The 24716-nt window shown below is 41.0% G+C and overlaps 1 non-coding gene across 1 annotated transcript; it reads right to left on the bottom strand.

Moving 5' to 3' along the window:
- Positions 1-17698: 17698 nt before the first annotated feature.
- Positions 17699-17773, bottom strand: Trnas-cga (transfer RNA serine (anticodon CGA)). Its single transcript has one exon. It is a non-coding gene; the product is annotated as a tRNA-Ser (tRNA).
- Positions 17774-24716: the final 6943 nt, after the last annotated feature.

Raw genomic sequence — 24716 nt, 5'->3', positions numbered from 1 at the left:
CGTCCACGCTGTCGCGGCATGCTACCAGTGTTAAAGACTGCGATGGAGCTCCGTATGCCACGGCAAACTGGCTGACACTGACGGCGGCGGTGCACAAATGCTGCGCAGCTAGCGCCATTCGACGGCCAACACCGCGGTTCCTGGTGTGTCCGCTGTGCCGTGCGTGTGATCATTGCTTGTACAGCCCTCGCAGTGTCCGGAGCAAGTATGGTGGGTCTGACACACCGGTGTCAATGTGTTCTTTTTTCCATTTCCAGGAGTGTACATTGTTTGTTCTCTATCAAAATCTTCCATTTTCTAAGTATGCCTATCAGTAGTTAGTGCCTTCAGTAGTCAGAATCTTCTATTTAGCTCGCAGTATTGGCGCTCGCTGTATTGCAGTAGTTCGAGTAACGAAGATTTTTGTGAGGTAAGTGATTCATGAAAGGTATACGTTACTGTTAGTCAGGGCCATTCTTTTGTAGTATTATTGAAAGTCAGATTCGCTAAAAATATTGTGTGTCAGTTCAGTGAATGTCTGAGTACGTTCAGTTTTGCTCAGCTGTTTCAAAATCAAATAACGTAAGAGGTTTATCAGCACAATCATTCATAAATGTTTCTAAGGGGACGTTTTATATGTCGACCCTTAGCCGAGGATACCTCACTGGAATCTTCTGATTTTTTTCTTGTAGTTTGTGTAATTGGTGTAGCTATTGTTTATTGCTAGAGCGTAATTGTAGACAGAAAATTCTTTGTAGTTGTAGTTTTTCATTGTTTTACAGTAAAACAGTTGTGGCATGCATGTAGATTTGCACAAGTATTTAGCAGCTGCACTAGCAATTAACGAGATATTACTTTCAGTGCTATGTTAAGTGCTTCCTTATTTTTGCTCTTCAAATTGTGCTTTTCTTGTTATCGTGTGAAATACGTGATAATTATGGCGCGTGAAAAACGTAGCACTTGGCTCCAAAGTAAATTGAGAAATGATAGTGACGACGAGCGTAGCTTATCAGCACCACCGTGTAATGAATTAACAGACATTCAAAGTAGTAGTTTGGTAATTGTGCATAGGGAAATGGAGCGGGCGGCAAATAATGGTGTAGCCAGTGAAACAATTAGTGAACAGGGAAGCATTTTCGATCGATCGGTCGGCAACAGCTCGCCTCAGGATTCCGAAATGACAGGACACAACCTCGTAAATACTGTAGATTCAGGTTTTGCGTCCTCACCGTTTTCTCAAATAAGTCAAGACACTTTTCTGCTTTTTAAAATGCGAATACTGCCGGTTCAAATGCACTGCCGAACAGCACTGAGAAACATGTTTCAGACACCAGTGCATTGTTATTACAATTAATGCAGCAAATGGGACAAAACCTTCAAAAGTTAGACACAATGGAACAAAATCAGACACAAACACATCAACAGCTTCAAAAGTCAGACTCAATGGAACAAACGCTTGAACGAACACGTGAAGGTTTAACTGCTGACTCACTTAAAATCGAATCGAAATGTCAAAAAGTCTGTAATGACGTAGAAACACAAATTTGTGAGCATTTTCAACCCATTTTTTCGCGGCATAAAATGCATTACAGAATCACGAACTAGCCATAAAAGAACTGCAAACTATTGTTCATGAAAATCACGACACCTTGCAAGCTGAAATTGACTCAGTTGCATCTACCGAGTCGGTTACTTAAATTGCAAAAACTCAGGAAAACTTAAAGGACACAGTAGATACGATTTCAACACTACAGTGGCGAATATTCCAACAATGCAAACCAATCACAGACTGCACACAGCACAGCCAGTGATTTTCATACAGAGCACTAGGTGACGTTAACAACATAAAAACCTAAACAGCCTACTTATAATGGGACCATTTTGGTTGATCAAGTCCATTCGATGGTACAGTGTTTGTTCCCCAACGCTGACGCTGTGTTCCTATGTGAAGTACTGGTTCTGTGAGCACAAGGGTGAGTTTTCGCATCTCCACTGGCCCTGCGTCACAAGTTCTCAATATTATTCAGCCTTCGTTGTCTAATATGGAAAAAAGACTGTGCGAGTACTATCTACCTCCACCATCGCACCTTAACTTGTCACTATTTTGTAGGAAGAAAGGTATAAGATTCCCTTGAAAACCATACAATACCTGAATCTGTCTGTCCCAGGATGACTGGAAGATTCTCTGGATGCCAACGGATTTCCTACAACGTATTAGGCATGGTAATGTCTTGCGTGTTTGGTGTATCATATTTTTGTACAACACCAGTATTTCCGTTTCATTGATCCAGTCTGCCATACCTTTCTGGACAAGACTTCTGCAGATAATATATATAACACAAATACTGAGGACTACAATCTATTGTCCGTACAGTTGTATATTTAATGCTTACAAATGAATTACATTTAGGTTTAAATTAAATGGTTTAAATGGCTCTGAGCACTATGCGACTTAACTTCTGAGGTCATCAGTCCCCTAGAACTTATAACAAATTAAACCTAACTAACCTAAGGACATCACACACATCCATGCCCGAGGCAGGATTCGAAACTGCGACCGTAGCGGTCGCTTGGTTCCAGACTGTAGCGCCTAGAACCGCACGGCCACTCCGGCCGGCTTACATTTAGGAAACACACTTGTAAATATTTGTTACATCGCCACATTGCTGTAATCTTTCATAATGGTAAAGAGTTAATTTAAATGCTGCTTGCCAAACTGTATGAAGAACGTGTCATTCGACGAGGCATCTCTAACTCATAATCATAGCTACCTCATAAATAAATCATGTTCATTGTATCCAATCTGCAACAACGGTAACCACATCGAAATACATTTTTATCCTAGAATTTTTGACATCGTGAAGGAAATCAGCGATTATAGGTGAAGAAGTTAAAAGTGGTTTTTCGAGATCGAAAGTTTATTTTGTATCTTATATTAGTAACTGATTTTGGTCACTACAAACATGGCTCCTCTCGTGAACCGGTGCCTTGTATAAAACGTACCGGAACCGGCTGCCAATGTCAGATGTTGTTGTTGTGATCTTCAGTCCTGAGACTGGTTTGATGCAGCTCTCCATGCTACTCTATCCTGTGCAAGCTTCTTCATCTCCCAGTACCTACTGCAACCTACATCCTTCTGAATCTGCTTAGTGTATTGATCTCTTGGTCTCCCTCTACGATTTTTACCCTCCACGCTGCCCTCCAATGCTAAATTTGTGATCCCTTGATGCCTCAAAACATGTCCTACCAACCGATCCCTTCTTCTAGTCAAGTTGTGCCACAAACTTCTCTTCTCCCCAATCCTATTCGATACCTCCTCATTAGTTACGTGATCTACCCACCTTATCTTCAGCATTCTTCAGTAGCACCACATTTCGAAAGCTTCTATTCTCTTCTTGTCCAAACTGGTTATCGTCCATGTTTCACTTCCATACAAATACTTTCAGAAACGACTTCCTGACACTTAAATTTATACTCGATGTTAACAAATTTCTCTTCTTCAGAAACGATTTCCTTGCCATTGCCAGTCTACATTTTATATCCTCTCTACTTCGACCAGCATCAGTTATTTTACTCCCTAAATACCAAAACTCCTTTACTACTTTAAGTGTCTCATTTCCTAATCTAATCCCCTCAGCATCACCCGATTTAATTTGACTACATTCCATTATCCTCGTTTTGCTTTTGTTGATGCTCATCTTATATCCTCCTTTCAAGACACTGTCCATTCCGTTCAACTGCTCTTCCAAGTCCTTTGCTGTCTCTGACAGAATTACAATGTCATTGGCGAACCTCAAAGTTTTTACTTCTTTTCCATGAATTTTAATACCTACTCCGAATTTTTCTTTTGTTTCCTTTACTGCTTGCTCAATATACAGATTGAATAACATCGGGGAGAGGCTACAACCCTGTCTCACTCCTTTCCCAACCACTGCTTCCCTTTCATGCCCCTCGACTCTTATAACTGCCATCTGGTTTCTGTACTAATTGTAAATAGCCTTTCGCTCCCTGTATTTCACCCCTGCCACCTTCAGAATTTGAAAGAGAGTATTCCAGTTAACGTTGTCAAAAGCTTTCTCTAAGTCTACAAATGCTAGAAACGTAGGTTTGCCTTTTCTTAATCTTTCTTCTAAGATAAGTCGTAAGGTTAGTATTGCCTCACGTGTTCCAACATTTCTACGGAATCCAAACTGATCTTCCCCGAGGTCCGCTTCTACCAGTTTTTCCATTCGTCTGTAAAGATATCGCGTTAGTGTTTTACAGCTGTGACTTATTAAACTGATAGTTCGGTAATTTTCACATCTGTGAACATCTGCTTTCTTTGGGATTGGAATTATTATATTCTTCTTGAAGTCTGTGGGTATTTCGTCTGTCTCATACATCTTGCTCACCAGATGGTAGAGTTTTGTCATGACTGGCTCTCCCAAGGCCATCAGTAGTTCTAATGGAATGTTGTCTACTCCCGGGGCCTTGTTTCGACTCAGGTCTTTCAGTGCTCTGTCAAACTCTTCACGCAGTATCTTATCTCCCATTTCATCTTCATCTACATCCTCTTCCATTTCCATAATATTGTCCTCAAGTACATCGCCCTTGTTTAAACCCACTATATACTCCTTCCACCTTTCTGCCTTCCCTTCTTTGCTTAGAACTGGGTTGCCATCTGAGCTCTTGATATTCATACAAGTGGTTCTCTTCTCTCCAAAGGTCTCTTTAATTTTCCTGTAGGCAGTATCTATCTTACCCCTAGTGAGACAAGCCTCTACATCCTTACATTTGTCCTCTAGCCATGCCTGCTTAGCCATTTTGCACTTCCTGTCGATCTCATTTTTGAGACGTTTGTATTCCTTTTTGCCTGCTTCATTTACTGCATTTTTATATTTTCTCCTTTCATCAATTAAATTCAATATTTCTTCTGTTACCCAAGGATTTCTATTAGCCCTCGTCTTTTTACTTACTTGATCCTCTGCTGCCTTCACTACTTCATCCCTCAGAGCTACCCATTCTTCTTCTACTGTATTTCTTTCCCCCATTCCTGTCAATTGTTCCCTTATGCTCTCCCTGAAACTCTCTACAACCTCTGGTTCTTTCAGTTTATCCAGGTCCCATCTCCTTAAATTCCCACCTTTTTGCAGTTTCTTCAGTTTTAATCTACAGGTCATAACCAATAGATTGTGGTCAGAATCCACATCTGCCCCTGGAAATGTCTTACAATTTAAAACCTGGTTCCTAAATCTCTGTCTTACCATTATATAATCTATCTGATACCTTTTAGTATCTCCAGGATTCTTCCAGGTATACAACCTTCTTTCATGATTCTTGAACCAAGTGTTAGCTATGATTAAGTTATGCTCTGTGCAAAATTCTGCAGGGCGGCTTCCTCTTTCTTTTCTTCCCCCCATTCCATATTCACCTACTATGTTTCCTTCTCTCCCTTTTCCTACTGACGAATTCCAGTCACCCATGACTATTAAATTTTCGTCTCCCTTCACTACCTGAATAATTTCTTTTATCTCATCATACATTTCATCAATTTCTTCATCATTTGCAGAGCTAGTTGGCATATAAACTTGTACTACTGTAGTAGGCATGGGCTTTGTGTCTATCTTGGCCACAATAATGCGTTCACTATGCTGTTTGTAGTAGCTAGCCCGCACTCATATTTTTTTATTCATTATTAAACCTACTCCTGCATTACCCCTATTTGATTTTGTATTTATAACCCTGTAGTCACCTGACCAGAAGTCTTGTTCCTCCTGCCACCGAACTTCACTAATTCCCACTATATCTAACTTTAACCTATCCATTTCCCTTTTTAAATTTTCTAACCTACCTGCCCGATTAAGGGATCTGACATTCCACGCTCCGATCCGTAGAATGCCAGTTTTCTTTCTCCCGATAACGACGTCCTCTTTAGTAGTCCCCGCCCGGAGATCCGAATGGGGGACTATTTTACCTCCGGAATATTTTACCCCAGAGGACGCCATCATCATTTAATCATACAGTAAAGCTGCATGTCCTCGGGAAAAATTACGGCTGTAGTTTCCCCTTGCTTTCAGCCGTTCGCAGTACCAGCACAGCAAGGCCGTTTTGGTAAATGTTACAAGCCAGATCAGTCAATCATCCAGACTGTTGCCCCTGCAACTACTGAAAAGGCTGCTGCCCCTCTTCAGGAACCACATGTTTGTCTGGCCTCTCAACAGATACCCCTCCGTTGTGGTTGCACCTACGGTACGGCCATCTGTATCGCTGAGGCATGCAAGCCTCCCCACCAACGGCAAGGTCCATGGTTCATGGGGGGCCAATGTCAGATATAAAAAAAATTGCTATGTCGAAGTGCTGAGTTTTATTTCTACGTTTGTATCATTATGACAGCTGCTCCATTCCTGTGATTTTCGTGAACTATGTTTCGGTGATGCCACATTACAGGCATTTTCATTGTTGTGAAAGTAGTGTCACAGAAAAATGACGCTTTCAAGTTATTACTCTGTAACGGTCCACCGGAGACCACGGGTGTCTAATAACAAAATGTTTCGGGTCAAACTCCGAAGTTTTGTCGGCGCAGTTTGAGCCCACCCTGTGGATTATTCGACCTAGGAGGGAGAGTGCTGTTTTTTCGCTGCGCCTACCGTTACAATGGAAGTGTCAGAAGAGTTCATAGATCCCGAGAACATTTGCCGAAACAAATATTTTAAAAATCCGCGTAATATTACGGACGGAAGTCTTGACCGGAGAGCTTATACAATAGATCACTGTGCCGAACCGATTCGACGGTTTTGTCGATATCTTGGACATTCTAATCACATACGACGTTCTATTGAGTCATTGTGTGTTGCTGCTGGCGAGTCTTAGTAATGGTCGCTTGCGGACCTCTTTTGTCGAAATTCTGCTTGTTCGTCAAGATTGATTCGTATGTTTTATTGTTTACTGTAATTTCAGTCCGATTTTACTTTCTGTGCTTGTATTAGTCAAATAATGGGTGCCTGAGATTGTGAATGCCGCACAGAATCTCGCGGAATGCCTGCACCTTTCCTACGTCGTCTCTGCTACGATTTTGCTGTTCACTGGAGGAAAAAAGAGAGGAGAGAGGGAGAGAGAGAGAGAGAGAGAGAGAGGAGAGATATTGTGAAAGTGGGCGTGAGATTTAGCGACAGAAAGTGAGTGACGGTATCAGGGAGGGAAAAACACAGAGTGGGAATGACAGAGAGAGAAATTTCGTGTTGTGGGGAACATTCTCTCTAGAGAACTGCTGTCAACGGCTGGTCCGTAATTCTGAACACTCTTAACAGAAAAAGAGAAAAACGGTGTGAATCCCGGGATTTGTCTCACCTACAGCGGGCTCTGCTTTTATTCTTTTAAACGCGGCGTCACGATACGTATTGCAGATCTTATTCGCTGTAAAGTCCAGCGAATTTGATTAAAATACCTTCCGAGCGATTTGAGCCTTACTGTCTAATCTCGATGCAGGGAGCAGCTACAGTTTCACGGCAAGTTAGCTATTTCTGCTTAACCTCTCTCAACAAGAGCATCTACTTTGTTCATTAAAAACATAAAATAATTCTACAAACCAATATGTTATCGTAAATACTAATAACTTATATTATCATAAACCAATACATCTCTGTTGTGGTTGCTTCACATATGGTCAGAGATTGTGTTATAAATTGAAGTAAAATTTTCTAATATTATAAAATTTAAAATAAGTCACTACCCGTGGCGTGGTAGCGAAAACCAAAGGTAGTCGTTTGCAGCTAAAGAGAAGTGTTTACTGATATCGACGTCCGTGGGGAAAGGACCCTTCCTCTTACACTCAAGGAAGACAACTATGGATACGTCGGTAGCGCGGTGAATAATAGGTGCTAGGAACTTATCATTTATACTCTGAGGGCGGATAGAGTGAACAAGATTTATGTGTGACCTGGCTATGACTGTGAAGCAGAGGTACCTCGTCGAATGACACGTCTTTCATACAGTTTGATGAACAATATTTAAATTAACTATTTGCCATTACTTATTATGGACGATTAACGTCCAGTAGCGATGTAACAAATATTGAGAGGTGTGTTTCTAAAATGTAACTAATTTGTAAGCATTAAACGTACGACCGCATCTACTCTTTGTGTTCCTCTTTTGTTGTACTCAGTGAGCCCATACGTGAGGATCATATGTGCGAATTATGAACCAGCAAACCACTGAGTGTTGCTGTAAACACTGCCTTAAAAACAAACGAGAAACAGAACTGAAGGCTATTGAATTCAAACTTGAACCTGAACAGTGAAGAGTGCTTTACTATTATCAGCAGGAAGTACCATAAGTGAATGGAACAAATTTGCCGTCGAGATTTGCAATATTCTGGATAGTTTTCACTGTAATGCTAAGGTAAATGAGAATGACAAAACAAAAGAAATGCAACTATTCTGGAACGAGCCACAGGAGAACGCGGATTTCTTACACCAAAATCCGCAAACGATATTAATGAGCTGCCTCCAAAATTATGTCGGTGTAAAAGTTGTTCACCCCGTGCAAATGGCGGTCATCCCGCAGCCACTTAAAGGATCGAGAATGTTGCCCTGAACGCAGATTACGTCACGTGTAGGGGCTACGTGCTATCTGCAGGAGAAGCAGAACATTTGAGCCAACCTGAAAGCTGTAGGAAACTATCGTAGATCAAAATCAATCCTACAATGATCGAAACAGACCGGTGAAAACCCAGTTACACCACACGAAATGTGGATGGCCATAAAATGTATCTGACATCCAGTGACAACAAAACATTAAGGGAACAAAACTGCCAATACTTCGGTACCACGCAGGTCTACAAGCTCTCATGAGAACACAAGCCACAGACGTAAATAAAAGAAAGGGGAACGGCAAACTCGCTCAGTCTAGGTCACACCGTCGAGCAGTTGGTGGCCAGTCCAGGAGTACGGCACAGTAGCTTGGTCTTCTTCGAACACGTAGAAAGAAAGAACGTAATCTTGAGATTGGAGGAACACTACTTTAATTTCTGAACTGTACCCAAAAACGTACAGATAGGCTTTTCAGGCACCAACCGACACAGTACTTCTAACTGAACGCTATATACAATTAGTAGAAAATTGGACGTTCAGATAAACAGAAACACAAGAAGAAAGTAATTACTCACTACACAAATGTCACATGATTCTAACTTCCGTTACAAAAATACAACTGTTCACCTAAAGAGATGCCCAAGCAATACAAAGACTACATGCAGACAATCCCGATAACTTCGAAGAACTCCAGCAAGGGACCTAACTATTTTATCTTTGAGCAGTAAGAAAAATCCTAAATAAAGATCAACTAGTCTCATTGATGTTTTACGTGGTTTTCTCCTTTTTAATGTGAATATCAACCGTCACCCACTAAATAAACCTAAAACATATGAAGATAATATAAACACAGTACACAGAAAGGAGGTAAACAGTGTCCTAACTTCGTAACAAACCATGTAACGTTGGAACTGCAGACAGTTCCCTGTGTTACAAAAATAACTTTTTCTGCATAAAAACCCTATACTCAGCTGTGCGACTTGTAGGTTCGGAATGTCACTGTTTCTTGCCAAAAGTGTACTTTGTTCTACCACATGCTGTTTGAAACATTCCTGACGTAGTAATTTCTTGTGTGGTTCATGGGCAACACGTCCGATAACTTCGTTAAAGTTGGACAACATTCCGGCGAGACACCTGCTCGTCGTCTTCCGTTTCTTACTGATGTGTTGATGCTTTATTTCCTTTATTATTGTTTTGTCCCCATCGCTTCAGCATTTAGATAGGGGGTTGGCTGTTAGGTGAACAATATTCCTGTCTTCACCGAAGCGAACTAAACGACAGAAAATGATATTGAAAATTTGGGGTGGTTTTCCTATTTTAAATTAAAAATCAAGGAAAAAAGCTAAAAAACATATTTATCTACATTTTAAAAACACACTGCCTAAAAGTGAAATTCTTTTGATAAAAAACACTGAAGCCCTGTATTATTTACCTAAAACTGTACGATCTGCACTGTATGAGAAGTATTGTCAGAGGAAAGAATATGTTCCAAAAGTTTGAGAGGTGTGGGTGAAAAGAAAGGGGTGTGTTAGGTAGGAAGACTAGATGATGAGTAGCAGGTGTGGATAGAGAGAACTACAGTGAGTGGTAAAGAAAAGGGATGAAGAGTAGTGAGCTGTGTGGGTGGAGTAGTGGTTACAAGACAAAAGTCGTGGGGATGAATGAAAAGGGAAAGAGGAGAGAGAAGTCCTGATGTGGATTGGGTTAGGGGGAGGAGGGTAGAGTTAAAATTATTAGGAGGAATGAATATCGGGGCAGATCGTATTGATTGGGAGAGGGAGCTGGTTAAAGTTGGTTCGGACAGGATATGGAGCGTGACTAGATGTAGGGACAGAGGGATGTGTTTGTCAAGACACACCAGCATATCAGGGTTGTTGATAATATGGAAGAGAATGGGTTTATTAGATGTAGTTTGTGATTAGTATGCGAGATACAGAGGTGTTTGGTGTGAATGAGGAGTGGTAGGAATTTGATGAGATGCTAGATAATCCATATGGAGGAAGGGAAACAAAAGCAGAAAACGAGGTGGAGTACATGGCATTTGGGGATTTGGAGGGACTTATAGTTGGTGGAGTGGTGATTCAAAAAATTAAAATGGCTCTAAGCACTATGGGAGTTGACCTCTGAGGTCATCAGTCCCTTAGACTTAGAACTACGTAAACCTAACTAATCTAAAGACATCACACACATCCATGGCCGAGGCAGAATTCGTACCTGCGACCATAGCAGCCGCGTGGTTCCGGACTGAAGCGCCTAGAACCGCTCGGTCACAGCGGCCCACTGGGTGGAGATTCATGCTACATTTTCATAGCAGAGGATGTGGCAGATCAGGGTTCTGTAGGCGTGGAGAGTAGTGAAGAGGTGCAATCTCCAAGTTCGGCCAGTTACTGGTTTTAGTCTGTTGTAGGCCTGCTATCAGATAGTTAGAAGATGAGGTCCTCACATTAGTTTCTGGTCAAAGGTTAGCCCAAGATACTTTAATGTGTTAGTCAACTGGATAGGAAGGTCATAATACAATTATTGCCTGTGTGTTGGAGGGATTGAGCTTGAGGAGCCATTGGTTACATGAGAAGGTTTATTAATTGAGGTGGATTTAGAGGGATCATTGTTAATTCAAGAGTGTATGGTGGAGGGCGAGAAAATCGGTGAAATCAGCATACTGAAGGATGTGGACTGGTGAGGGTGGTTTGAGCATATCACCATTGTAGGAGGAGATAAAGAAGAGGAGACAGGATAGAGCCTGGGGCTACTCCTGCAGAGGGATGGAAGGTATGGCAATTGGTATTATTAATAGCGACAAAGGTTGGAGATTAGGCAGGACATATGCAATAATGTGGACATAGTTCATTGGAATGTGTATGACTGGAGCATGATAAGGAGACTCGAATGCCATACACAGTTGTAGGGCTTCTGTAGGTCGAGGGAGACAAAAACATCGGTTTTGTGGGAGTTGAGTCGGTGGAAAAAAGGTGGGTGAGGTGCAGGAGCTGGTCATGATAGCAGAAATTGGGCCAGAAGCTACATTGTTTAGCGAGAAAAAGGACGAACGGACGAGGTGGTACAATGAGGTATCAGCACCAGGTTTGTTTGGTTTTAGAAACAGTAGATATTTGGTTGTTTTCCATTGTTAAGGAAAGTAGGTAAGTAGGATAGTGTGTATAGGGTTGCAAGTGTGACTAGAAGGGAAAGGATACATGCTACAAGGTGTCGATTAATAAAGCAGTCGTGATGGGGAAAGTGGTACGTCTTTTTTTGAGTGTTTGTTTTATGTCATGTGCTGTAATTGGTGTATTTAATTCTATTTGTGATATGTTGTCCAAGAACTGGAAGCTGGGAGACAGGTGTGGGACAGGGATATTTACACATTTGTGTATAGTAGCGAAAAGTGGGTAATCAAAATGTGGGTCATCAGGGCTAGAGAATATGTCAGAGAGATAGGATGTAAAATCGTCGGCTTTGCTCATGTTGTCAGGTAAGCGATGGTTTTCGTGGTATAACGGACAGTGAAGTGTGAGTCGATGGAATGCTTCCCAGTTCTTCGAAGAGTTAAAGGGAATTGTAGTGTTGAGTATAGTGCATGTCTGGAGCCAGTCCCGGGGTCTTTTGCAATCAGTTAATTCCTGATGTTCTCTATGTCTGCTGGTGGCAAGTGAATGTATTTGTGTCACGAGTCTGCAAGAAGGAGCAGTACATGTGATGTGATTGTCGGAACAATAGTACAGCTTGTGGGACGAGGGTGGAGTGGTTAGGATATATGGTCTTGGCAGGAATGTGGGTGGATGTAGCGTCTTACAAGGTCTGCTAGAAGAAGCATGTGGCATGAGGAATATCGTCAGGATGCTGGAAGGTCAGAATGTGGCTTCCAGTCTGGGTGTCTATGGATTCCCAGTACGCATTGCAGATGGTGTCGGAGCAGTCTTGGACAACTCTTGAATGGAGACTTCGATGGGTTGCACAAGGAAATGGTAGTGGGTAGGAGATAGTGAGGAATAGAGGCAGGTGTTTATTCCCAATTGTGTCGAGGACTCCCGCAGTGATGCATCCAAAGATGTTGGAAGATGTTAGGACGACGTCTGGAGTGGTGTTGCTTTTAGGATGGATATGGTGTAGGATGGGAACGATGTCATCTTGGAAGGAGTCGGTAAACTGACGCCACTGCTTCAGTCTGCAGGGGATTTGCTATGGACGCTGAGGTCAGCACCAATAATGTATGTGGTATAGGTGTGATATATGTGGGTAATGACAGATAGATGATGGGACGATTAGGTCAGATGTAGATTACTGCTGAAACATTTGAAGTTGGTAGAAAAATACAGTTCATTAAGTGATTCTCTCACAAGAAAGGCAATTAAGAAGAGTTGCAGTATTCGAAAGATGGTTGCTACAACCATAGGCAATTTAATGTATGTACTTCGGCATTCATACACATTTACCTCATTCTGTATTACATGTAGCGACCTATGCATTGCTAGTGCAAATAATAACAGTAATTATATTATGAAAATAGAACTAACAAACTTACAAAATGACACAATCGTGTAAGAAGAGCACTTATTAAGAGTGCCGATTTTGGCAAAACATGTTGCCATCCTCGGATCTTGCGCACTACACTTCAAAGCATCTCGTTCACATGTACAATAATTTCGGTCAAGGTTTATGTTGTATTCAGAATTACAGCCCATGTGATATTTGCAGTGAAACATGTCCTTTTGCACAGTGCCTTCTATTTATGTTGTAATTTAGTCAGTGTCATCTTTTTTCCTATACAATTGTTCCACTGTGATAAATAACAGCAACTAACTACTTATATTTCAACATAATACGAATAATGTTAACTTTTTCTTAACATGATGAACAAGGATTTTGTACAGTTAGTAACATCTTTAGTTTTTAACGGTTTGCATTAATGTCTTTACACAAGTGTGATAGTTGTTCCTTGATGATAGCCTAAATCCCGAAGTTTTGGTAGTAATTAATATATATTAACCGTATAGAAGGCAATTTGTTTGCCTTTTACAACTAAAAGCTTTTTCTTGTTGTGACACGTACCTGAAGCAATTCGCACTTCAGCTACTGTAAATAAGTTAATACCATATGGTTGCGATACATCAATCATTGCTTCTGATAAACGACGAAATTCCCATATATCAAAATTATTGCAGACAATTCGAGGGCCTTTGAAGAGGGCCTGCACAGAACTACTCTCGTAAACAGCTGCTGCTTCGTCTACTTGTGTGTGCAGAAAGTGAAACCCTAGACTGAGGCGTTAATTAAATCGTGGCCAAAGTCTTCGGACTTGTAGAAAATTAATTAGCGTGTGAAGGGGGTTTCTCTTCTTCGTTGAATAGAGGATGCGATACAGCCATTCACCGAATAGCCACTCTTCAGTTCCTGTTACTACAACACTCCCCATGCGTTTACAAGTTAAGTACCCCCGTGCTGCTTGTAACAGATAAACAGTACATGTGACTGCCACGACTGGAGATGTGTAAAGTTTCTTTAGAGAACACATTATAAATTGAAAAAAGGCTTTTCCATGTCGAATAATCCTAACATGTCTTGATTTTCCTCCAGTCTTGCTTCCGTTATTAAGCGCTACGACATAACAGTCTTCCTGGCGCCTTTACTTTTCTGAAAACCGAACTAGTCTTCGCCGGACCCATCCTCATTTTTTTCTGTTTTTCTGCATAGAAGTCTCTGAGCCCCCCCCCCCCCCCCCCATGTTTGTACTGAGATTTCAGGTCCAAATTACTTGAAATTTTTAATTGAAATTACATAAAATTTATTTTTCCAATTATTTAAATGTTGTTTAAATACTCATTGATGATTTTATTGCACTAAATACAATCTGCAGTACTTTACTTTTTATCAAACAAAACCACGTACTTTTGTACAGTTTTTTAAAATCATAAGTGCAAATTAACTATGAGAGAACTGAATTTTTCGTTGTGAGTAACTGTAATATCTATGGCAAGTAAATTTTCACATAAAACTGAATTCCAAGATTTAAACTTAGACATAAAAATTGCACTCCATAGGTACGTAAAGGAAGTCTGCAAAACTTATATTCAAAGATGGGATCTACATTTTTCTTTATCACAGCTGAGATGACATTTATTTTAACTAATTTTACTGGAGGAGCAGAAAGATCCTCATCACAACTGTAATGAAGTTCTTCTAAATGATACTGTTGTTCGTTAGCAGAACTATGGTCACTGACAGATATGAAGTCGTCACCTCTTCGTCTATTCCTTGATCTATATCACTGACATTTTCTGCCATCCACCAGCTAACAATTTCATCAAACTTAGGCTCGTTGAAACCGACAGTTACTACAAACCCATTTTGTACTATACTGACGAAAATTGATACATTGTTCGAGAAGCGTGGTCTAGGAGACCCGAACATGTGTCAATAATACGTGCCAACAAGAAAAAAGGCCTTAATGTGTGGGTTATACGTGGCGTAGAATCTTCATAACACAATTTTAGTGTACAAATTAACATTTATTTTGGCATGGAACAGAGCGAACACAGAAATGGATGTCGAACATGCCGCGAGCGAACAGAATGCAAAGCCAAAGAGAATAATCAAAGAAGTGTCAACTTTGCGTCAGAGACGCTACAAATGCAACCAACAGCAAAATGTCGTAGGGTTGCCAATTTAAAGAGGGTAGGGAGCGTATAGAAGCATTCCGCCTAAACTGACCTTGGTGAGGGAGTTCGGAAAACTACGCTCGGTCTGAGAGATCGCAACTCGTGAGTTAAATGGTAAGGTGATTTATGCGACAGTTCTAGTAATTATCTCACGTTACTGTATTTGAAATTTATTTCCGAAAGTCAGACGGTAACTCTCCAGTCTCAGGCATTATACACAACTTAAATAGTCGCTCGAGTGACTTTACCCGTATGATTTCAGATATTCGGAAGGAATTTTAGTTGTCGCTTATGTGTTATTTGGTTGCAAGTCTTTCGGATCTGTGTTAAATTATGAATGGATCCTCCATTACTTCAATAGCGACTCCCCTTTCATTTTCTATGATTCCTTCGGATAATTCCTTCCCCTCGAAGAAACCTGTAATGAGCTACTTCCACCTACTTCTTCTCTCTGCGCTTAACAGAAGAATTTTCATTGGACACTTAACAGTAACTCCCACGATTTCAGTTTTTTATTTTCTGTGTGCTGAATCAGTCCTTTCGACGACCGTGTGTTTTTTATTTCTTAATTTGTCGTCTCGACTGCCGTGCACTACCTAAGCGACTTATACTACTGAATTCCTGTCATTTCCTGAACGTTTTTGTGCCGTCTTCTTTCGTCGATCAATTGAAGTATTCCTTCAGTTACCCAAACTTACTTGGTGGCAAGGTCCCTTGTTGCTACATTTATCTGTTCAGTTTCCGTAATTGCTCTTTTTAGAGATGACCATTTCAGTGTATCTGAGCTGCCTAGAGGAATTCGAACTTACCTCATCATTCCTCAGTACTTCACTATACAAATCTTTTTCTCGTTGATTTCGTCGAACTATTCTCTTAAACTTCAGTCTGATCTTCTTCATTAGTCAATGGCGTTCGTGTCTCCCTCCGCTCATGGCTACGCCTTACACTTCAATATCTGGATTCGGAATCTCTTTGTGACCACGATGTAAGCCAGCTGGCGTCTGCTTGTGCGTGCTGGCAGTTTCCAAGTACATCTTCTCGCCTTGTGATATTTGAACATTCTATTTGCTATTATAAATTGATATTCGGTACTGAACTGAATTGATTTCCTATTACCAAACCATATTCTATCGTAACTTTTTCTTCTATTCCTATCCCTACTACCAAGCTCCAGTGCATAATGGTTACTGGATTATCATCTCCCATTATATATTGAGTCTGTCGTTCAATAGCCACACGTGCTTTCTCTATCTTTTTGTCATCCAGTTATGACGTTGCCATGATAACTGAGCTATTGTTGCTGGCGTAGTTTTGCAATATATTCTAATGAGAGCAACCCAATCACCAAACCGTTCACTGTAACCCACGTTGTGTCCTACCTTCGTAACTAATTCTATTCCCGTTACACCATTTTCTACTGCTGTAGGTTACATCCTCGATCCGTCTGACCACAAATACTTTTCTTCTATCAATTTCATTTCACAGACTCCAGCTATATCTAGAATGAACTTCTGCATTGCTCTTTTTAAGTTTTTCTAGCTTCACTATATTTGCATTAAGACATTTTTGGCTGAGTTAGTAACTCATATTATGTTTATAGTTTCGTTCCTTTCGGCATTCCCCTCACTGAGATCCGATTGAGGAGTAGCTTGAAATCTTTTGCCAATGGGGAGAACAACATGACACATTTTCACTTACAGGCCACATGTCCTGTGGTTACGCATTAAATGTCTTTAACGTAGTTGTTTTCATTACCTTCAGCATCCTCATGCCTTTGAACATTGTTCACTCTTCCTTCCCCGCTCCCCTCTAACCTTAGAAGCTACCTTGAAACTCTGTCTGCTTCTCCGTCCTCCTTGACAAGGCCATTGGCAGAAGGTGAGTTCTTATTCCGCGAGTCTTCCGCCTGCGATTCTAATACTTTCTATTCGTAACGTAAGCAGTTGGCAGCTGTTGGAATCGATACTCAGAAGGTCGATGTTTTCACTATTAATCAAAGACGCAAGGTCTAGACCACAGGATACTTGCGATGAGGAAAGAATAATGAATTTAAACCACGCATTTAGCTTATTTGGTATACATACCACAACTGAAGTGAAAATAGACATTAAGTTTATCATTCCAAACCACATAGAAAAGCATTTTTATGTAACATATTTTAAGAAAAGAGGGTACTTCAAGTCGAATTAGTTTTTACGTAATTTACAGCTCTTGAAGGCGGCATAAAAAATTGAAATCGCGGATCGCATTCATGGCGGGCAAACAAGCGTAATAACAGTCCAGACAGAAAACTTTTCCCCTGCTAAAACATTCCTGTTACGCGTGTCTGCATTCAACTGCACAACTACGTAGAATCTTGCATCATGGTGTCTGAAATCAACGCGTTAGAATCTGAATTTACATTCTCGATGCAACTCATTCTTGAATCCAGAATGAGATTTTCACTCTGCAGCGGAGTGTGCGCTGATGTGAAACTTCCTGGCAGATTAAAACTGTTTGTCCGACCGAGACTCGAACTCGGGACCTTTGCCTTTCGCGGGCAAGTGCTCTACCAACTGAGCTACCGAAGCACGACTCACGCCCGGTACTCACAGTTTTACTTCTGCCAGTACCTCGTCTCCTACCTTCCAAACTTTACAGAAGCTCTCCTGCGAACCTTGCAGAACTAGCACTCCTGAAAGAAAGGATATTGCGGAGACATGGCTTAGCCACAGCCTGGGGGATGTTTCCAGAATGAGATTTTCACTCTGCAGCGGAATGTGCGCTGATGTGAAACTTCCTGGCAGATTAAAACTGTGTGCCCGACCGAGACTCGAACTCGGGACCGCGGTGCCCGCGAAAGGCAAAGGTCCCGAGTTCGAGTCTCGGTCGGGCACACAGTTTTAATCTGCCAGGAAGTTTCACATCAGCGCACATTCCGCTGCAGAGTGAAAATCTCATTCTGGAAACATCCCCCAGGCTGTGGCTAAGCCATGTCTCCGCAATATCCTTTCTTTCAGGAGTGCTAGTTCTGCAAGGTTCGCAGGAGAGCTTCTGTAAAGTTTGGAAGGTAGGAGACGAGGTACTGGCAGAAGTAAAGCTGTGAGTACCGGGCGTGAGTCGTGCTTCGGTAGCTCAGTTGGTAGAGCACTTTCCCGCGAAAGGCAAAGGTCCCGAGTTCGAGTCTCGGTCGGGCAAACAGTTTTAATCTGCCAGGAAGTTTCTCATTCTTGAATGTTTATTAGCGTGGTCACTGTCGCCTACAGCATGCTTTAATTTCCTGAACAATAGGATGAGTGTCAAGCTATCCATCAACAATTGTTGTGGGTATTGTTTCAAACACAAAATAGCAGAAATATTAAAACTGTTGAAGATTCATGTAGCCGAAACTTACAATTCATACATTTTCTAATCTGTTCGAAGTTTACCACATGACACTGCAATGTGACGCTAAAAATCTGAATTCCCACGCACCGGTTCTTCCTATCGGAAATCAAACCGCATGTCCGAAGATTTCTTTCACAATAATCAGTGCGCTAGAGCCAGTGATACTCCCACTGCAATATTAGAGACAACACCTGTCTCTCATTCTGTCTAAATCTATTTCTCCAATCATTTCTTGTTGTTATCATTGTCTTTCCTCTAGACAGTTCAAACTACTTTATGTTTCAGAAAAGTCTCCTATGTCGCAACACATAACGAAATTCTTCACGCTGGAAGTTCAGATATAATATAAACTAAATTCCTAAAATGTTGTAACCAGGCAAAGGTTATTTTCTAATGTGTTTAACCAGTCATTGCTATATGACCAACGTTATTTCACAGCTAAGCATGCAGTCCCAGTAAAGAATAAGCTCAAAAATATTAAACAGTAAGACAAGTGAGGATATAGGATACTCACAACTGGGTTTATATGTCATTGCAGACTTTGTGTAAAAGCCTTGTTTTATTTTTTTACATCGGTTGTCGGTAATATTTGGGTGACAACAGTTATTGCGTACGACTTGCTTCAAAATTGAGAGTACTTTGCCTGCTTCATTTTTTTGCAGTGTCCGTCGATTTGTATTCTCTTTCTGCTGCTGCGGGTATGCAGACTACACAGGTACTGAGGTTAATAAGTTGTGTAAATACATTCTCATTTGGCGAAGAGTTCTCTGGCTTCCAGTCGGATGGCGATGTCTTCAAACTGCGACGTTTCGACGAGTGACATACTCATCATCTTCTGGCAAAGTGCCGAGACTTTGCGGATTCACTCGTCGAGACGTCGCAGTTTGAAGACACCGCCACCCGGCTGGAAGCCCGAGAACTCTTCGCCAGCTGTATTCGCCGGGAAGGCATACAATCACATTTTCACTTGGCGACAGTAACGCGGGATGAAAGTTGAAACTTCCCCAATGTATCCGTTTCTGTACGAAATATGCCCAACATTACTTCCCAATCTATAAAAGTCTACATATTACCAAAACAATGTCCCTGCAAACTGTTATCCTACTTAAAACTCGCATGCTAACCTTTGACTAAACAGAACCTAATTTTAAGTGAACTGTAAATGACCTAATGCAACTTGTCTTTGTATTAAATGTGCAACTGAAGTAAAACAACTATCTGGCCCTAATCAAAATTTCCACTTACTTTGAGTCTTGATAGCATTGTTTCACATTTCCCGAAAACATAACAGCAAACAGCAAGCACAAAGCGGCTGATCTAGATTTCTATTCCTAAATAAAAAATTCCAAACTATATTCAAACCGTGAAATATGATAGTGTGTAATGATAAACTGTGGGATTGGGAGAGTAACTATTCCTGTGACATGATATTCTAAAACAACGAATTTTAGAATCAAGCATAGAGTAAAGCTTCGCGTTATCTCCACACATAACATACGTCTGAACAATACTATGCTTAACTAAGTGATGTAAAGAGAATGCATTGTTAACGGAGTATTCCTGTAAAAATCAATGAGCTTAATCAGTTAATATGCTAAAGCGTGACTCAAGGAAGTAGGATTGTCTTTCTCTCAGCTCTGAGCAAATGAACAAAGTTAACTAGCTAACAATAATCATTCTGACAAACTAGCTACTTCTCTTCAAAAAATTAATGACATTATTCAAAACTTATATTCTCTTCTCTTTCTAATATACACATCTAATTCATCCTTGCTGTCCTTCACAGTCAGGCGTTCCTCATCTGAAGATACAATCATGAGTTCACGCAGCACTGAGAAATACGTCCGTCCCCTACCGCGCTTAAACTACGAATGACTCAGACTGCGCAGAGGGGAGCACTGTGCTACGATAAGACCAAAGATTGTCTAACGGTATTGCAGCTTGGTCTCTCTTTCTGACGTACGCATCGATAACATACAAAAATCGTAGCGACGTGACCACCTTACAATGCGTACAAAATCATTTTTAATTACGTTACAGTACTGCCAGATACATTGTTGTAGTACTTACTGTCGCCTAATGCAAACAGCCATACCATGTTGAATACACCGGTTCTCGTCCACCATGTCGCCTAATAATGAAACCTTCGTAGAAAATCACGGTCTGCTTTTTCAGCAGCTCAGTTCCCGGTGGAGCATAAATATGATTTTCTTGTGGTAAGGAAGCATCAAAATTACGAACTTCTGTTTACTCACGACAGCTGTACACGTGATATAAAATGAGACGCTCAAGCTTGCCAGGAAGCAAAGAATAGCGACCTTGTATTTCCTTCTCGGAGGAGCCTTTATATCTTCCAACAACAGCTGTAATTTAAGAGGAACGAAAACATAGTGGGGAGAGAGGCAGAAGAGGGAGACATTTTCCTACGACAACCACGCCGTCGCTCGTCTTGTAAAATGAAAGGAACGCCCCAATGCATCGCTTTGAGAGTTCTGGTCCTGTGCTGGTGGACATTCTTCTTTTTTTCCGGATCTCTTCCCTCTCGTTTTGCCTCTCGTTGTCTGTGTCCGCTTGGAAGAAGGCAGAAACCTCTGGAAGAGACTCAAGATCCGTTCCGCGACATGACTCTTGAGAGTTGGGAAAACAGCGTGGAGCAGCGGTTTCTTATCTCGACACACGACAAAGATGCAACTTATATGATAATAAAAAACAAATAAGGAACCTTCTTTCACTTTCGGTAGTGAAAGAGCTGCACTTCAGCATCTGTATCATTACATTGACGATATTGAGTATCAGTGATTCCTCAAGCATCCACAGACACAGCTTTTCTCGAAATGATTCTTACACGAAGGGATTGCGCTATCCAGTAATTCACCGTGACCAGTATTTTCTCAGCTCTGTACGACTTCCTTATATCAGAAGACGAGCTTATGGGACTTAACTGCTAAGGTCATCAGTCCCTAAGTTTACACACTACTTGTGGTGTCACCGCCAGACACCACACTTGCTAGGTGGTAGCCTTTAAATCGGCCGCGGTTCGTTAGTATACGTCGGACCCGCGTGTCGCCACTGTCAGTGATTGCAGACCGAGCGCTGCCACACGGCAGGTCTAGAGAGACGTCCTAGCACTCGCCCCAGTTGTACAGACGACTTTGCTAGCGATGCTACACTGACAAATACGCTCTCATTTGCCGAGACGATAGTTAGCATAGCCTTCAGCTACCTCATTTGCTACGACCTAGCAAGGCGCCATTACCAGTTTATATTGAGATTTTAAATTATGTATCATCAAGAGCGATGTTCTCCAATTATGGGTTAAAGTTAAGTATTACATCAACTAAGTACTTTATTTGCTACTATAAACTCCTTTAATTGTTCCAGACCTCACGCCAGTCTGCGTGATCTTAAACGCGTGCCTTTCGGCTACCTCCGAGTGGCTTGGCTGTCTTGCCAAGTCACTACATTATTTAACCTAAATTATCCTAAGAACAAACACACACACCCATGCCCGAGGGAGGACTCGAACCTCGGCCGGGACCAGCCGCACAGTCCATGTCTGCAGCGCCTAAGACCGCTCGGCTAATCCCGCGCGGCTATTTGTTTCTCTGATACAGTGATTTAAAAGGTGAGAGAGGCTTGCTGTGAAATGTTGAAGTCCTGGCAATTATAATGAGATATTTCTCGAATTTTTTGGAGCATTGTTCTAAGGAAAAACATCGATCGGCAAAAATATATTAAAATTATTGCAATAAAACGGTCTTCAGCGGTACGTTGTTCATTTCGTTTGGTGACCGCTTTTGGAATTTTGATTCTAGTTGATGTGGAGCAGACCGCTCTGGAGGCGTGTAGAAAAGGACCAAAAGCGGCCACCAAACGAAATACACAACATAAAACGATCAAGACCACTGTATTCAAATAATTCTAAATATTTCTCTTTAAAATTTTTTGGCAAAAATTATTGGGGTAAATATGATATACCTTCGAATTTGCAAGAGTTATTTAAGAATCAAACCGTACAAATATATAATTTCAACAACACTATTTGGCCAAAGTCAGGGGTACTATGGCCAATACGTAAACCGGAATTGTTGGAGGTACCTGTGTAACTGAGCTATAGAGAGTAAGGGTGGGGGATAACGTAGAGCTGATGAGAAATATTGGGAGATGCATAATTACACTGTGCCGTAAAAACGTAGCTTCAAATTACCAAACATGACTGAAATTTATTAGTGCGCACGGAAAGCTCGGCAGAGAAATGGTGGCATAAAAGAGAAAACTGCCAAACGAGTGATGACAGATGTCATTCACTGAACGCACGCCGTGCTTTCGGTTACACAGGTGAAAACCTATACTATCCATATATCAGGCGAGAGGGAGGCAATTTGTCATTTGCTTACTATTACAAATAATGTTCCAAGACAAATGAATACTAATAATTGCTAGTATTAATATTCTATGGGAACGCATTATATTGGGGCGGTGTTAATAATTTCCTTCCTCGAATTTCATATTGTAATAACTAGTAACTTATTTTTAATTTATTGGTTATTTTCGTGAATGGACATTTTACATATATTGCTTCTCACGTTCTATGACATTCTTTTCCTTATTTTCAAATATATAGTATGCTTCTAATGTACATAATATAAAACAATTAGTTAAATTACTTCCATGGTTTTACTCAAAATACAACTACTCTCAGCCTATGACCGACTACCGGTATGTATTCTTGTGCTGCTCCTGTGTATTAACAAATGTTATATCATAATCAAGCTAAGGACCCATTCCAAATGCTTCATTACTAATCAACGTACATATTGCAGTGTCACAAACCGTAAAGTGTGATACGTATACTTTCCCACTTCAGCAAGAGAATATAAGCAAACGAAATATTTTATTCGTCTTCTATTATTATCTGTTCAGTACAAGGATGGATTTCTTGTGCCATGTTTGTTGTGTAAACCATGGCAATCTGTAGGCACATATATCCTGTCCTCAGAACTGGCTGTTCGATGGCTGTGCAGCTCGAGTGCGTGACTGCGAATTTTGGGTGTCGATGGACGGAAATTGTTACGGTGATGGATTAGACAGACTATTGAAACTAAAATTTAAAAAGCTAAGTTCTTTTTTCCAAAGTACTGCAAAATTTAATAGCTCGAGTCAGGGGGCAGTGTCTTAACGTAGAATAGTATGTGCAGGCGAGGAATTTTGCCTGCTCTGGATATGGAGGGCTATGTCGGCGGTAACTTAGCTGCCAGAAGGGTCACCCGGGCCTGACAAGCCAAAGCGTAGGAGCCAAAACAAGTGCGTCCCACAATCACCCATTGGTTCATTTCTCCTATTCTAAGCCTGCTCTTCCCATGTCTCTTTTTCTGTTATCTCTAGTTACAAGTAAATGGTGGGAAGGACTATTAAGCTTAGAGAAGCCAGCCTTCCTATGGTACCAAACCCGTAAAAGAACTTCAGTAAAGTTGGAAGGCCACGAAGTGGAAGCCCCACTGCCCAACTATAGTTGCGGAGCCCTTGTAAGGCGCCCATGTTAAGTTTTTCCAGTTACTACTAATACCCAAAACAACGTCAGACAAAGTGAGATATACCGATAGCGAACGTTGGTAAGAGAAAGGTTAACAATAAATGAACCGCTAATACAAATAAGGTAGCCACATGGAATGTTAGAAATTTAGCAAGTAGATATAATTTGTAGATTCTGACTCACCCACCCATAATTATGAGGAACTGAGCATGATTAGGATGAATCTCTCAATCTCCTATGTGGAAGTTAATTTCATATCGTTGTTAGGAACATTTAGGTTATATTTACTTTTCTCATTCACAGGGAATTATTCAAAATGATAGTTTTCAGTCTTGTTCTTTAATAAAGATAAAATTTTATTCAGCCACTTCTACACAAACCTAATTTTTTCGTGACCTGTAATATATACAGGATAGTGTGTTTTATGAACTAGCGGTCCACCAAATTCAGCATTAGGCGTGAATAATGCTCTAATGTTAGTTTCTCGATGAAAGAGATCAGTACGCTTCACAGGTGTCGCAGAGAGTTTCAGAGGTAGGCAGATGAAGATGAAATGAGACATTTGATAATATGTATAGAATTTACAAAACACTGAAAGCCCAAGTAGAAACAAAG

Source organism: Schistocerca serialis, chromosome 6 (assembly GCF_023864345.2).
Source record: "Schistocerca serialis cubense isolate TAMUIC-IGC-003099 chromosome 6, iqSchSeri2.2, whole genome shotgun sequence".
Classification (NCBI taxonomy): Eukaryota; Metazoa; Arthropoda; class Insecta; order Orthoptera; family Acrididae; genus Schistocerca; species Schistocerca serialis.
This window is presented reverse-complemented; position numbering and strand designations above follow the sequence as displayed.